Here is a 16,568-nt window from a genome sequence, read left to right as displayed (position 1 = left end):
CTTTGCGCAGCGACGGCGGATCACGGCACAGAGGTGGCCGAGGAGCGTTTGGTCGTGGGCATCAAAATGCGGGAGAGCGCTGGGTCTGCGGGGAGGAGAGACCGCGGGGCACGCTAATTATTCCTAGGAGCCCAGGGGATCGCGGAATCCGTGGCGAGGCGGACGGGAGCGCTGACCACGCGAGAATGGCGGATTCCGTTGCTCGCCAGCGGTCCATGCGCGGATTCCCCGGCAGCGCCCACGGCGTTCTGGTGAAGGAGATGGAGCTGTCTCCGGGGTCCCACGCGACAGCGAAGGAATTCCACACCCAGTCTTCACTGCGTCAGAGGAGCGGATGACAAAAATGGGCCCACAGGACAGCGTCAGTGCAGGTGCGCAGCGCGTAGAAGAGAAGGTATGGGCCGCGCGGACTCGGTTAGTTGGGCCGGAATAGGAATTCGGTCCAGCGCAGGGGCTTGTTCTTTTCTATTTTTCTTCTCAATTTTCTGATTTCCCATTTCAAATTCAAGTTTTAAAACTCATAGTTCAAATTCAAATCTGAGTTACAAGTAAAGTACTGGACTGAAGGACTATATTGAATTATTTATATTTTTCTTTATAATATATATTCCTTCCCTTTTTCGTTTTTTTAGATTTTTATTTTGAATCCATATTTGTTTCCAAAACTCAAGTTTAATCTCTGAATTTCCAATTTATGCACAAGTAAATAGAGATGTCAGATTTACTATTTTATTTCTTCATATATTTATTTTATTATCATTAATAATAATTTAATTTTTTTCTTATACAGATTTTGGGCCTTACAAGAAGGTGGACAAATTTCAGTGGACTTCAGAAGCACAGGAAGCTCTAGATGCGTTGAAAAAGTTCCTGACAACACCACCAGTGCTGAAACCACCGCGTCGAGCCACGCCGACTCAACCAGCTGAAGATCTGCTGTTATATATCTCTTGCACGACTCACGTGGTGAGCACCACATTGGTAGTCGAGCGAGCAGAAGAGGGACATGCATACCCAGTACAGCATCCTGTTTATTTCATCAGTGAAGTTCTGGGTCCCTCGAAGAAGAAATACCCTCAAGTTCAGAAGCTATTATATGCAGTACTTCTAACTGCACGCAAGTTCTGTCACTACTTCGACGACCACAAAGTCATAGTAGTCACTAGATTTCCGATAGGGGATATTCTTCACAACAAAGAAGTCATCGGGAGAATAGCCAAGTGGGCCTGCGAGCTGGGATCTCATGACATCAAATTTCGACCTTGCACCGCCATCAAAACTCAAGCACTGGTAGATTTCGTATCAGAGTGGACCAAACAACAGGTACCGGATAACCCAGAAACCACAGAAGTATGGCGAATGTATTTCGATGGCTCGTTAAAACTACAGGGAGCAGGCGCAGAGATCCTCTTTACTACACCTGGAGGCGAACACCTCAGATATGCCCTTCAGTTGTTATTTCCAGCCTCTAACAATGCAGCAGAATACGAAGCTCTGATTCATGGACTAAACATTGCCATATCACTGGGCATCAAGAGACTGATGGTATATGGAGATTCTCTGGTGGTCATAAGTCAGATAAATAAAGAATGAGATTGTTCGAACGATTCCATGGGAAAATACTGCACTGCTGTCCGGAAACTAGAAGACAAATTTGAAGGTCTGGAATTTCACCATGTAGAGAGATCGAAACACGGCAGCCGATGTATTGTCCAAGCTAGGATCCAGTCGAACTCAGGTCCCGCCTGGAGTTTTTGTTCAAGAAATATTACACCCAAGCATTTCATTGGATCGGGCAGCCAACTAGAGTCAGATTTTGATGACTGGAGGGGGCCGATCATCAAATATATAAAGAACGAGGAGGAACCAGATGACAAGAATGCAACCGAGCGCATCGCAAGACAGTCAGCTCACTATACACTCATTGGGGAAACACTATACAGAAGGGGCGCATCAGGAGTCCTCATGAAATGCATTCTCTCAGCTACTGGAAAGCAACTTCTGGATGAGGTCCATGCTGGGCAATGTGGAGTACACGCAGCATCCAGAACCCTGGTTGGGAAGGTCTTCTGGTCGGGTTTCTACTGGCCAACAGCAAGGAGTGATGCAGCCGAGTTAGTCCAGAGGTGCGAAGCCTGCCAGTACTTGTCAAAACAGCAGCATCTACCAGCACAACAGCTGCAGACCATACCTGTGACTTGGCCATTCGCGTGCTGGGGATTGGATATGATTGGACCTTTCAAGAAAGCTCAAGGAGGATACACTCATGTACTGGTGGCTATCGACAAATTCACTAAATGGATAGAGTTCAAACCCATTGCTTCTCTAACTTCAGCTAAGGCAGTGGAATTCATACAAGACATAATATTCAGGTTCGGGATACCGAATAGCATCATAACTGACCTGGGATCCAGCTTCACCAGTTCAGAGTTCTTCGATTTCTACGAGCAAAAGAGCATTCAGATCAAATATGCCTCGGTGGCGCACCCAAGAGTCAACGAGCAAGTAGAAAGAGCCAACGGGATGATATAGAAGCACTCAGAAAGAAAGTCTTCGACAAGAATGAGAAGTTCGCAGGAAAGTGGATCAGAGAGCTGCCATATGTGGTTTGGAGCCTGAGAACTCAACCTAGCCGAGCTCTGCATAGAAATACTCCCTTCTTTATGGTCTACGGTTCGGAGGCAGTGCTACCTGCTGATCTCAAGTTCGGGCACCGAGGTTAATCTTTGAAAACATAGCAGAAGCTGAAGCTACTAGGCTGAAGGATGTTGATGTACTCGAAGAAGAGCGACTGAATAGGGTGATTCAATCAGCACGGTATCAGCAAACTCTGAGGCGCTATCATGATAAGGTCATACGGCGTTGATCCTTCGCAGTGGGAGATCTCGTCCTCCGCCGAATTCTAACGGGGTAGGGACGACATAAATTGTCACCTCTATGGGAAGGACTGAGAGCACCTAGAGGGGGGGTGAATAGGTGATCCTGTAAAAACATGAAACTTAATGCCACAAAACTTGATTAGGAGTTAGCACAATGAAGCCAAGTGGCTAGAGAGGAGTTCTTGCAAAACACAATAACCACAAGAAGATCAACACAGATAGGCACAGTGGTTTATCCCGTGGTTCGGCCAAGTCCAACGCTTGCCTACTCCACGTTGTGGCGTCCCAACGGACGAGGGTTGCACTCAACCCCTCTCAAGCGGTCCAAAGACCCTTTTGAATACCACAGTGTTTTGCTTTGTTTCACTATATCCCGCTTGCGAGGAATCTCCACAACTTGGAGCCTCTCGCCCTTACAATTTGATGTTCACAAAGAATCACGGAAGTAAGGATGGGATGAGCAACACACACAAGACACAAAATCAGAGCACAAACACGCACACAAGTCACAACTCGAGCTCACAACACAACCCGAAGAGTTCTCTACTCAAATGGAGCTCTAGTTGCTATCACAAAATATCAAATGCGCGGAATTGGAGTCTTGGTGCTTAGGAATGCTTAGAGAATGCTTGGTGTTCTTCTCCATGTGCCTAGGGGTCCCTTTTATAGCCCCAAGGCAGCTAGGAGCCGTTGAGAGCATTCCAGGAAGGCAATTCTTGCCTTCTGTCGCCTGGCGCACCGGACAGTCCGGTGCACCACCGGACACTGTCCAGTGCGGATTTCTTTCCTGTTTTGGCGCAGCCGACCGTTGGCGATTTGGAGCCGTTGGCGCACCGGACACTGTCTGGTGCACATCGGACAGTCCGGTGCCCCCTTCAGACCGTTGGCCCGGACACGCGTCACGCGCGGATAGCTCGGCCGACCGTTGGCTCACCGGACAGTCCGGTGAATTTTAGCCGTACGCCGCCGACGAAATCCCGAGAGCGGCCTTTTCACCAGAGCCAGCCTGGCGCACCGGACACTGTCCGGTGCACCCAGACCGAGCAGCCTTTTATCTGTACACATCCAACTTCTCCATAATTGTTTCTCCTGTTTCTAGCACTTAGACACAATACATTAGTCTTCAAAACTATGTACTAAGTCTAGAAACATACCTTTAATCTTGATTTGCACTTCTTGAGTCCTTGGCATAATTTAACACTTAAGCACTTGTGTTGGACACTTAATCACCAAAATACTTAGAAATGGCCCAAGGGCACATTTCCCTTTCAATCTCCCCCTTTTTGGTGATTTATGCCAACACAACACAAAGCAACTAGAACAAGTGCAACATCAATGCAAAAAGAACACAAATTTGTTTTGATTCAAATTTGGCATATTTGGATCATTCTTTGCCACCACTTGGTTTGTTTTTGCAAATCAAACTCAATTTCCTATCTCTAAGTCAAATACACTTGTTGAGACATGTCGGGGACCATAATTAGGGGTACCCTCAAGACGCCTAATTCTCAGCTGGTAACCCCCATCAGCATAAAGCTGCAAAGGCCTGATGGGTACGATTAAGTCAGGGATCAGTCCACGCGAGTGACTCGATCACGCTTCACCCGAGCCTAGCCTCGGCCAAGGGCAGCCGACCTCGAGAGACTTCCGTCTCGCCCGAGGCCCCCTTTTTATGGCGGACACATCACCGGCTCGCCCGAGGCCTTGGCTTCGCTCAGAAGCAACCTTGACTAAATCGCCACACCGACTGACCAAATTGCAGGGGCATTTAACGCAAAGGTGGCCTGACACCTTTATCCTGACACGCGCCCCCGGCAGAGCCGAAGTGACCGCCGTCACTCCACCGCTCCACTGGCCAGTCTGACAGAAGGACAGCGCCGCCTGCGCCACTCCGACTGCAGTGCCACTCGACAGAGTGAGTCTGACAGGCAGTCAGGCCTTGCCAAAGGCGCCACGGCGAACTCCGCTCCGCCCGACCCCAGGGCTCGGACTCGGGCTAAGACCCGGAAGACGGCGAACTCCGCTCCGCCCGACCCCAGGGCTCGGACTCGGGCTAAGACCCGGAAGACGGTGAACTCCGCTCCGCCCGACCCCAGGGCTCGGACTCGGGCTAAGACCCGGAAGACGGCGAACTCCGCTCCGCCCGACCCCAGGGCTCGGACTCGGGCTAAGACCCGGAAGACGGCGAACTCCGCTCCGCCCGACCCCAGGGCTCGGACTCGGGCTAAGACCCGGAAGACGGCGAACTCCGCTCCGCCCGACCCCAGGGCTCGGACTCGGGTTAACACCCGGAAGACGACGAAACTCCGCTTCGCCCGACCCCAGGGCTCGGACTCCGCCCTGGCCTCGGCCGAACGACTTCCGCCTCGCCCGACCCCTTGGCTCGGGCTCGGCCACGCAACGGAAGACAGACTCAACCTCGGCTTCGGAGGAACCCCCACGTCGCCCTGCCTAGGGCACAGACCGCCACGTCAACAGGAAGCGCCATCATCATCCTACCCCGAATCGACTCGGGTCACGGAGAACAAGACCGGCGTCCCATCCGGCCAGCTCCGCCGGAGGGGCAATGATGGCGCTCCACAAGCTCTATGACGACGGCGGCCCCCAGCTCTCTTACGGAAGCAGGACGACGTCAGCAGGGACTCGACCGCTCGAACAGTTGTCCCTCCGCCAGGCTCTGCCGCACCTCCGACAGCCACGACATCACGCCAGCAGGGTGCCCAGATCTCTCCGGCTGCCACATTGGCATGTACCTAGGGCGCTAGCTCTCCCTCCGCTAGACACGTAGCACTCTGCTACACCCCCCATTGTACACCTGGATCCTCTCCTTACGACTATAAAAGGGAGGACCAGGGCCTTCTTAGAGAAGGTTGGCCGCGCGGGACCGAGGACGGGACAGGCGCTCTCTTGGGGCCGCTCGCTTCCCTCACCCGCGTGGACGCTTGTAACCCCCCTACTGCAAGCGCACCTGACCTGGGCGCGGGACGAACACGAAGGCCGCGGGACTTCCACCTCTCTCACACTCGACTCCGGCCACCTCGCCTCTCCCCCCTTCGCGCTCACCCACGCGCTCGACCCATCTGGGCTGGGGCACGCAGCACACTCACTCGTCGGCTTAGGGACCCCCCTGTCTCGAAACGCCGACAGTTGGCGCGCCAGGTAGGGGCCTGCTGCGTGCTGACGAACAGCTCCCCGTCAAGCTCCAGATGGGCAGTCTCCAGCAACCTCTCCGGCCCGGGACGGTGCTTCGTTTCGGGACTCTTGAGTTCATGTCCTTCGACGGCAGCTACGACATGATACTTCTTCCACCGCCGCGCGACTACGACAATGGCGGCCGACAACCCGCCCGCCGGCGGCGGAATCGACGACGTCTTCCCCGCGTGGTGGAAGGGCAACATTCGGGCTCGCTCCGTTCTCTCCCCCGCCAACGGAGGAGGAGGCGGGGCCGTCAAGGCCAGGTGGGAGGCCGCGCTTCGTCGGCCGTCGAGCGAATCGACGCCCCCGACGCCCCGACGGAAGGCACGCCGGACGTCGACCTCGCGTTCAAGACGGAGGCAAGCGCCGTCCCCCCGCGGCACGCTGACCCCGAGCAAGAAGACGACGCCGGCGCGCTCGCGGAAAGCCTGCAGGACGTCGCCCTCGAACCAGAGATGACGGTGCAACCAGTCCCCGATGTGACTACGTCGCTCCTCGTCGACCAAAAGGTACCGACTAACTCCCATCTTGCGTCATTTCGACTCGGCCTCAACCCGCCAAACGACCTCGTTTTGGCGGGCGCTCTCATTGAGGCGAGTGCAACCCCACTGAGGTTCCGTATGCGGTCGCCTTGGGACCGACTGACGGACGTCTCGACCTACGGGCCCTCTGGGTCCGAGGAAGATGACGATCCCAGCATCGGATGGGATTTCTCCGGACTTGGCAACCCCAGTGCCGTGCGGGACTTCATGACCGCATGTGACTACTGCCTATCCGACTGTTCCGATGGAAGCCGCAGCCTTGGCGACGAGAGCTGCGGCCCAAGCCGCGAATGTTTCCACATCGAGCTAGGGGATCCCTCCGAAGGCAACCATCTTGGCATGCCGGAGGACGGTGATCTCCCTAGGCCGGTGCCTCGCGCCGACATCCCACGGGAGCTAGCTGTGGTCCCCGCTCCGGCGGGGGGTTACGACCCACAACTCGAGCAAGTCCGCGAGGCGCAGGCCAGGCTCAACGAGGGAACAGGGGCGCTTGAGCCGATCCGTCGGGACGTCGGACAGGCATGGGTGGGCCAACCCCTGGCCGGAGAAATACGTCACCTGCCCCAAGGTCTCCAGCACCGCGTCGCCAACGATGTCAGGATCAGGCCGCCGCCCGCATCCAGCGGGGTTGGTCAGAACCTGGCAACCGCAGCAATGCTCATCCGCGCGATGCCGGAGCCGTCAACCACCGAGGGTCGGCGAATCCAGGGGGAACTCAAGAATCTCCTGGAAGGCGCTGCGGCCCGGCGGGCCGAGAGCACTGCCTCCCGAAGGCAAGGATATCCCTCGGAACCTCATGCCGCGACTTCCCGATTCATGCGGGAAGCCTCGGTCTACACCGGGCGCACGCGCAACACCGCGCCTGCGGCCCCGGGCCACCTCGGCAACGAGCACCATCGACGCGACCGTCGGGCTCACCTCGACGAAAGGGTGCGCCGAGGCTACCACCCCAGGCGTGGGGGGCACTACGACAGCGGGGAGGATCGGAGTCCCTCGCCCGAACCACCCGGTCCGCAGGCCTTCAGTCGGGCCATCCGACGGGCGCCATTCCCGACCCGGTTCCGACCCCCGACTACTATCACGAAGTACTCGGGGGAAACGAGACCGGAACTGTGGCTCGCGGACTACCGCCTTGCCTGCCAACTGGGTGGAACGGACGACGACAACCTTATCATCCGTAACCTCCCCCTGTTCCTCTCCGACACTGCTCGCGCCTGGTTGGAGCACCTGCCTCCGGGGCAGATCTCCAACTGGGACGACTTGGTCCAAGCCTTCGCTGGCAATTTCCAGGGCACATACGTGCGCCCCGGGAATTCCTGGGACCTTCGAAGCTGCCGGCAACAGCCGGGGGAGTCGCTCCGGGACTACATCCGGCGATTCTCGAAGCAGCGCACCGAGCTGCCTCAACATCATCTACGCCGAGACCCTCAAGCTCCTGCGCGTCGATCTGTCCACCGTCCGAGCAGGCGCTGCGCCCTTCCACGGGATCATCCTTGGGAAGCGCGTCCAGCCCCTCGGGCGACTCGACCTCCCCGTCTGCTTCGGGACACCCTCCAACTTCCGAAGGGAGACCCTGACGTTCGAAGTGGTCGGGTTCCGAGGAACCTACCACGCCGTGCTAGGGAGGCCATGCTACGCGAAGTTCATGGCCGTCCCCAACTACACCTACCTGAAGCTCAAGATGCCGGGCCCCAACGGGGTCATCACCGTCGGCCCCACGTACAAACACGCGTTCGAATGCGACGTGGAGTGTGTGGAGTACGCCGAGGCCCTCGCCGAGTCCGAGGCCCTCATCGCCGACCTGGAGAACCTCTCCAAGGAGGTGCCAGACGTGAAGCGCCATGCCGGCAACTTCGAGCCAGCGGAGACGGTCAAGGCCGTCCCTCTCGACCCCAGTGGCGACACCACCAAGCACGTCCGGATCGGTTCCGGGCTCGACCCCAAATAGGAAGCAGTGCTCGTCGACTTTCTCCGCGCAAACGCCGACGTCTTTGCGTGGAGTCCCTCGGACATGCTCGGCATACCGAGGGATGTCGCCGAGCACTCGCTGGATATTCGGGCCGGAGCCCGACCCGTCAGGCAGCCTCTGCGCCAATTCGACGAGGAGAAGCGCAGAGTGATTGGCGAAGAGATCCACAAGCTAATGGCAGCAGGGTTCATCAAAGAGGTATTCCATCCCGAATGGCTTGCCAACCCTGTGCTTGTGAGGAAGAAAGGGGGGAAATGGCGGATGTGTGTAGACTACACTGGTCTCAACAAAGCATGTCCGAAGGTTCCCTACTGTCGGGGACCATAATTAGGGGTACCCTCAAGACGCCTAATTCTCAGCTGGTAACCCCCATCAGCATAAAGCTGCAAAGGCCTGATGGGCACGATTAAGTCAGGGATCAGTCCACGCGAGTGACTCGATCACGCTTCACCCGAGCCTAGCCTCGGCCAAAGGCAGCCGACCTCGAGAGACTTCCGTCTCGCCCGAGGCCCCCTTTTTATGGCGGACACATCACCGGCTCGCCCAAGGCCTTGGCTTCGCTCAGAAGCAACCTTGACTAAATCACCACACCGACTGACCAAATTGCAGGGGCATTTAACGCAAAGGTGGCCTGACACCTCTATCCTGACACGCGCCCCCGGCAGAGCCGAGGTGACCGCCGTCACCCCACCGCTCCACTGGCCAGTCTGACAGAAGGACAGCGCCGCCTGCGCCACTCCGACTGCAGTGCCACTCGACAGAGTGAGTCTGACAGGCAATCAGGCCTTGCCAAAGGCGCCACGGCGAACTCCGCTCCGCCCGACCCCAGGGCTCGGACTCGGGCTAAGACCCGGAAGACGGCGAACTCCGCTCCGCCCGACCCCAGGGCTCGGACTCGGGCTAAGACCCGGAAGACGGCGAACTCCGCTCCGCCCGACCCCAGGGCTCGGACTCGGGCTAAGACCCGGAAGACGGCGAACTCCGCTCCGCCCGACCCCAGGGCTCGGACTCGGGCTAAGACCCGGAAGACGGCGAACTCCGCTCCGCCCGACCCCAGGGCTCGGACTCGGGCTAAGACCCGGAAGACGGCGAACTCCGCTCCGCCCGACCCCAGGGCTCGGACTCAGGCTAAGACCCGGAAGACGGCGAACTCCGCTCCGCCCGACCCCAGGGCTCGGACTCGGGCTAAGACCCGGAAGACGACGAAACTCCGCCTCGCCTGACCCCAGGGCTCGGACTCCGCCCTGGCCTCGGCCGAACGACTTCCGCCTCGCCCGACCCCTTGGCTCGGGCTCGGCCACGGCAACAAAAGGCAGACTCAACCTCGGCTTCGGAGGAAACCCCACGTCGCCCTGCCTAGGGCACAGACCGCCACGTCAACAGGAGGCGCCATCATCATCCCACCCCGAATCAACTCGGGTCACGGAGGACAAGACCGGCGTCTCATCCGGCCAGCTCCGCCAGAGGGGCAATGATGGCGCTCCACGAGCTCTATGACGACGGCAGCCCCCGGCTCTCTTACGGAAGCAGGACAACGTCAGCAGGGACTCGACCGCTCCAACAGCTGTCCCTCCATCAGGCTCCGCCGCACCTCCGACAGCCACGACATCACGCCAGCAGGGTGCCCAGATCTCTCCGGCTGCCACATTGGCATGTACCTAGGGCGCTAGCTCTCCCTCCGCTAGACACGTAGCACTCCGCTACATCCCCATTGTACACCTGGATCCTCTCCTTACGACTATAAAAGGAAGGACCAGGGCCTTCTCAGAGAAGGTTGGCCGCGCGGGACCGAGGACGAGACGGGCGCTCTCTTGGGGCCGCTCGCTTCCCTCACCCGCGTGGACGCTTGTAACCCCCCTACTGCAAGCGCACCTGACCTGGGCGCGGGACGAACACGAAGGCCGCGGGACTTCCACCTCTCTCACGCTCGGCTCCGGCCGCCTCGCCTCTCCCCCCTTCGCGCTCGCCCACGCGCTCGACCCATCTGGGCTGGGGCACGCAGCACACTCACTCGTCGGCTTAGGGACCCCCCTGTCTCGAAACGCCGACAGTTGGCGCGCCAGGTAGGGGCACGCTGCGTGCTGACAAACAGCTCCCCGTCAAGCTCCAGATGGGCAGTCTCCAGCAACCTCTCCGGCCCGGGACGGTGCTTCGTTTCGGGACTCTCGAGTTCATGTCCCTCGACGGCAGCTACGACATGACACTTCTTCCACCGCCGCGCGACTACGACAACGGCGGCCGACAACCCGCCCGCCGGCGGCGGAATCGACGACGTCTTCCCCGCGTGGTGGAAGAGCAATATTCGGGCTCGCTCCGTTCTCTCCCCCGCCGACGGAGGAGGAGGCGGAGCCGTCAAGGCCAGACGGGAGGCCGCGCTTCGTCGGCCGTCGAGCGAATCGACGCCCCCGACGCCCCGACGGAAGGCACGCCGGACGTCGACCTCGCGTTCGAGACGGAGGCGAGCGCCGTCCCCCCGCGGCACGCTGACCCCGAGCAAGAAGACGACGCCGGCGCGCTCGCGGAAAGCCTGCGGGACGTCGCCCTCGAACCAGAGATGACGGCGCAACCAGTCCCCGATGTGACTACGTCGCTCCTCGTCGACCAAAAGGTAACGACTAACTCCCATCTTGCGTTATTTCGACTCGGCCTCAACCTGCCAAACGATCTCGTTTTGGCGGGCGCTCTCATTGAGGCGAGTGCAACCCCACTGAGGTTCTGTATGCGGTCACCTTGGGACCGACTGACGGACGTCTCGACCTACGGGCCCTCTGGGTCCGAGGAAGATGACGATCCCAGCATCGGTTGGGATTTCTCCGGACTTGGCAACCCCAGTGCCGTGCGGGACTTCATGACCGCATGTGACTACTGTCTGTCCGACTGTTCCGATGGAAGCCGCAGCCTTGGCGACGAGAGCTGCGGCCCAGGCCTCGAATGTTTCCACATCGAGCTAGGGGATCCCACCGAAGGCAACCATCTTGGCATGCCGGAGGATGGTGATCTCCCTAGGCCGGTGCCTCGCGCCGACATCCCACGGGAGCTAGCTGTGGTCCCCGCTCCGGCGGGGGGTTACGACCCACAACTCGAGCAAGTCCGCGAGGCGCAGGCCAGGCTCAACGAGGGAACAGGAGCGCTTGGGCCGATCCGTCGGGACGTCGGACAGGCATTGGTGGGCCAACCCCTGGCCGGAGAAATACGTCATCTGCCCCAAGGTCTCCAGCACAGCGTCGCCAACGATGCCAGGATCAGGCCGCCGCCCGCATCTAGTGGGGTCGGTCAGAACCTGGCAACCGCAGCGATGCTCATCCGCGCGATGCCGGAGCCGTCAACCACCGAGGGTCGGCGAATCCAGGGAGAACTCAAGAATCTCCTGGAAGGCGCTGCGGCCCGGCGGGCCGAGAGCACTGCATCCCGGAGGCAAGGATATCCCTCGGAACCTCATGCCGCGACTTCCCGATTCATGCGGGAAGCCTCGGTCTACACCGGGCGCACGCGCAACACCGCGCCTGCGGCCCCGGGCCACCTCGGCAACGAGCACCATCGACGCGACCGTCGGGCTCACCTCGACGAAAGGGTGCGCCGAGGCTACCACCCCAGGCGTGGGGGGCGCTACGACAGCAGGGAGGATCGGAGTCCCTCGCCCGAACCACCCGGTCCGCAGGCCTTCAGTCGGGCCATCCGACGGGCGCCATTCCCGACCCGGTTCCGACCCCCGACTACTATCACAAAGTACTCGGGGGAAACGAGACCGGAACTGTGGCTCGCAGACTACCGCCTTGCCTGCCAACTGGGTGGAACAGACGACGACAACCTCATCATCCGCAACCTCCCCCTGTTCCTCTCCGACACTGCTCGCGCCTGGTTGGAGCACCTGCCTCCGGGGCAGATTTCCAACTGGGACGACTTGGTCCAAGCCTTCGCTGGCAATTTCCAAGGCACATACGTGCGCCCCGGGAACTCCTGGGACCTTCGAAGCTGCCGGCAACAGCCGGGGGAGTCGCTCCGGGACTACATCCGGCGATTCTCGAAGCAGCGCACCGAGCTGCCCAACATCACCGACTCGGATGTCATCGGCGCGTTCCTCGCCGGCACCACTTGCCGCGACCTGGTGAGCAAGCTGGGTCGCAAAACCCCCACCAGGGCGAGCGAGCTGATGGACATCGCCACCAAGTTCGCCTCCGGCCAGGAGGCGGTCGAGGCTATCTTCCGAAAGGACAAGCAGCCCCAGGGTCGCCCATCGGAAGAAGCTCCCGAGGCGTCTGCTCCGCGCGGCGCCAAGAAGAAAGGCAAGAAGAAGTCGCAATCGAAGCGCGACGCCGCCGACGCGGACCTTGTCGCCGTCGCCGAGTATAAGAACCCTCGGAAGCCCCCCGGAGGTGCAAACCTCTTCGACAAGATGCTCAAGGAGCCGTGCCCCTACCATCAGGGGCCCGTCAAGCACACCCTCGAGGAGTGCGTTATGCTTCGGCGTCATTTCCACAGGGCCGGGCCACCCGCCGAGGGTGGCAGGGCCCACGATGACGACAAGAACGAAGATCACCCAGCAGAGGGGTTCCCCCTTTCCTGCTGGCGTGATGTCGTGGCTGTCGGAGGTGCGGCGGAGCCTGATGGAGGGATAGCTGTTGGAGCGGTCGAGTCCCTGCTGACGTTGTCCTGCTTCCGTAAGAGAGCCGGGGGCCGCCGTCGTCATAGAGCTTGTGGAGCGCCATCATTGCCCCTCTGGCGGAGCTGGCCGGATGAGACGCCGGTCTTGTCCTCCGTGACCCGAGTCGATTCGGGGTGGGATGATGATGGCGCCTCCTGTTGACGTGGCGGTCTGTGCCCTAGGCAGGGCGACGTGGGGTTTCCTCCGAAGCCGAGGTTGAGTCTGCCTTTTGTTGCCGTGGCCGAGCCCGAGCCAAGGGGTCGGGCGAGGCGGAAGTCGTTCGGCCGAGGCCAGGGCGGAGTCCGAGCCCTGGGGTCGGGCGAGGCGGAGTTTCGTCGTCTTCCGGGTCTTAGCCCGAGTCCGAGCCCTGGGGTCGGGCGGAGCGGAGTTCGCCGTCTTCCGGGTCTTAGCCCGAGTCCGAGCCCTGGGGTCGGGCGGAGCGGAGTTCGCCGTCTTCCGGGTCTTAGCCCGAGTCCGAGCCCTGGGGTCGGGCGGAGCGGAGTTCGCCGTCTTCCGGGTCTTAGCCCGAGTCCGAGCCCTGGGGTCGGGCGGAGCGGAGTTCGCCGTCTTCCGGGTCTTAGCCCGAGTCCGAGCCCTGGGGTCGGGCGGAGCGGAGTTCGCCGTCTTCCGGGTCTTAGCCCGAGTCCGAGCCCTGGGGTCGGGCGGAGCGGAGTTCGCCGTCTTCCGGGTCTTAGCCCGAGTCCGAGCCCTGGGGTCGGGCGGAGCGGAGTTCGCCGTGGCGCCTTTGGCAAGGCCTGATTGCCTGTCAGACTCACTCTGTCGAGTGGCACTGCAGTCGGAGTGGCACAGGCGGCGCTGTCCTTCTGTCAGACTGGCCAGTGGAGCGGTGGAGTGACGGCGGTCACCTCGGCTCTGCCGGGGGCGCGTGTCAGGATAGAGGTGTCAGGCCACCTTTGCGTTAAATGCCCCTTTTCTGACGCGGCTATTACGGCGAAGGTGAAGCGTCGCGCGCTCCTCCTGCCAGAAGCGCCGCGTGTCCTGTCGCGGAGTTAATGCGACGGGGCGAGTGGTTGGCGGGGGGAGCGCGCGTGCGATCCGTTCGAGGAACGGGTCACGGGTGCACCGTCTTCACGCCGTGAGAGGAGGCTCTCTTGCTGTCTCAGGATGGGACGTGAGCCTGGCTGACGACGTGACCGCTGCGCCCGCCCGCCTGCCACCGCTATTACTGTCGGCCCACTTTCGGTCGCTTTGACCGACGCGCCAGTCTGGCGCTGTTGGGTCGCCTCGAGTCGTGGCATAGGCTTCGCAACCGAAGAGGCGCGATGGTGGCACAAGTGGCGGTGCGGTTGCTTGCATGCAGCAACTGGCGCGCCGGTTGCTCGACGCGTGGGCCTGGGTTCCAGGCTGGCGTGTCAGGAGTCGGGGAAGCGCGTCCGTCTGGCGCGGTTGCATGCCGCCTGCATGGCTGCCCGCCCCTTCTGCCCGTTGGTCTGGGCGAAAATGGGGGGTCGCCTGTAACCGCTGGACGGTCGTGCGCACCATGCGCGGCGGTTTGGCTTCTTCTGCCCTGAGCCGGCTTGCATGACATGCGGGACCCAGCCCCCGAGTCGCAGGGGAGGGCCTTGGAGCGTGTTGGAGAAGACTCGGCCCGCGGCGCCTGGGGGCGCACGTAGGGGGAGTTGCCTTTAAAAGGAGGGAGGCTCCTTTCGTAAGGCAACCATGTCTTCTTCCTCCCTTAAGCGTCGGGTCTTCCCGTCTTCCAAGCCCCCGGATGGGGGTTATCCGCCGCCTTTCCGCCTCCTCGTTGGAGGAACGCAACTCCATGGGAGTTGGTACCTCTCAGCCATCGTTCGGCTTCAAGGATTTTCATCAGGCAGCCTGGCTGCTCCCTTCCGCCGGTGGCCACCCAAGACGGTGACCTCCAGCTCCTGGATGGGGAGACACAGACCAGGCTGTGGTCCCGCCCTCAGCGTTGGGTGCGTTCGTCATCCTCGCTGGGGCGGGGGCCGAGGCGAGCCGGGGCTCTACCTCGCGCGCGGGTCGGCGAACCACCTCCTCTTCCAGCTTCTGGTGGCGGCAATCGTCCTCCCGCGCTGCGACGGAGTCGTCCTCCAGTCATGCCGGGGAAGGCGAACTGTTGCTGTCCAGCTAGGATGCAACATTCCGTCTTCCCCCTCGCATTAGGGGCGAGGACGGCAGCGAAGATCTACCGGAGCGCTTGGGGGCGGCCCGCTCTTTGGCTTTGATGGCTTGTTCGCATCCCTTGAGTGGGACCGCGAACAAAAGCCTTCCGGTGACTGCGTTCACCTGGGGCCATGGCTGCCGCTGCAGAGGTCGTTGCTCCGCAGGCCCGAGGTCGCTTGTACCCTCGGGGACGGAACCGGAGTCCCGTTTGCAATGGCACTTCGAATGCCAGTGAGTTCGTTCATTGTGGCTGTCGAGGCCTGAACGTGTATGTAATTTTGGCACGGAGCCATGTTTTTTCCTCATTTTCGAGCACTAAGTCTCGCCTGTTTGATTATCTGAACCGCTTTACCAAGCATGAGTTGCCCCGTGTCAAGGTGACGGGTGAGGTATCCGTATCCCGGAGGCGTAGGAATCCCTCGGCCCGTTCGGCCTTGTTATGTGAGGCTCCTCTAGCTTAGTTGAAGAGACCCCTCGGCCGCCCTTCGGTGGACCGAGGTCGGGGGTAGCGATATCAGTACGAACAGAGGCGGAGTTGGCTCGAGAATGGGGAACCTGGTTGGCCGGAGCCTAGCCGTGTTGTCCGTCAGCGGAGCCGACGCCAAAGTCGGTCAGTTGAGGCCTCGGATCGGGCTGGCGCCCTTGGAAGCCGGTTGGCCGAGGCCCCAGGGGTAACCGGTTGAGCCGCCTGCTCGGGCCGGATTCCCGGAGGAGCCCCTGGACCGCGGCGCCGCCCGAGGCTGGGTCGGGCTTTGCTGAAGACGTCGTCGATGCCGAGGGTGCTACGGCTCCCTTTGGCGTGAAGACCCGAGCCTGCAGGATCAGATCATCTTGTAGCGTGTGCTTTCTGCGGCCGCCGAGGCCAGAAGAACACACCCTCGCCACGCTTGCGAAGCTGCGTCTTTTTTCCTCCTGTTTCGAGCATCTGGACTTCGTCGGTAACAGGGATGTTTGTGTGAGCAAGAGCTGCTTTTCGCGGAAGGGACGAGTGAGGTATCCGTATCCCAGAGGCGTGGGAATCCCTTGGCTCGGTCGGCCTTGCCGCTTACGCGTACTTTCACCCGTCCATGAGGCCCTGTCCCCGACTTAGTCGAGAAAGCTTGAAGGACTGCTTCGGCAGGAGAGCTTCCGAACGTGATGACTCGTTCGGTCCACGGAGTCGCTTTATCCGAGCGCAAGTTACTTATCACAGAAAG

This window comes from Zea mays, chromosome 10 (genome assembly GCF_902167145.1).
Source record: "Zea mays cultivar B73 chromosome 10, Zm-B73-REFERENCE-NAM-5.0, whole genome shotgun sequence".
Classification (NCBI taxonomy): Eukaryota; Viridiplantae; Streptophyta; class Magnoliopsida; order Poales; family Poaceae; genus Zea; species Zea mays.
The sequence above is the reverse complement of the archived record's forward strand: the minus strand, read 5'-3'. Positions refer to the sequence as shown.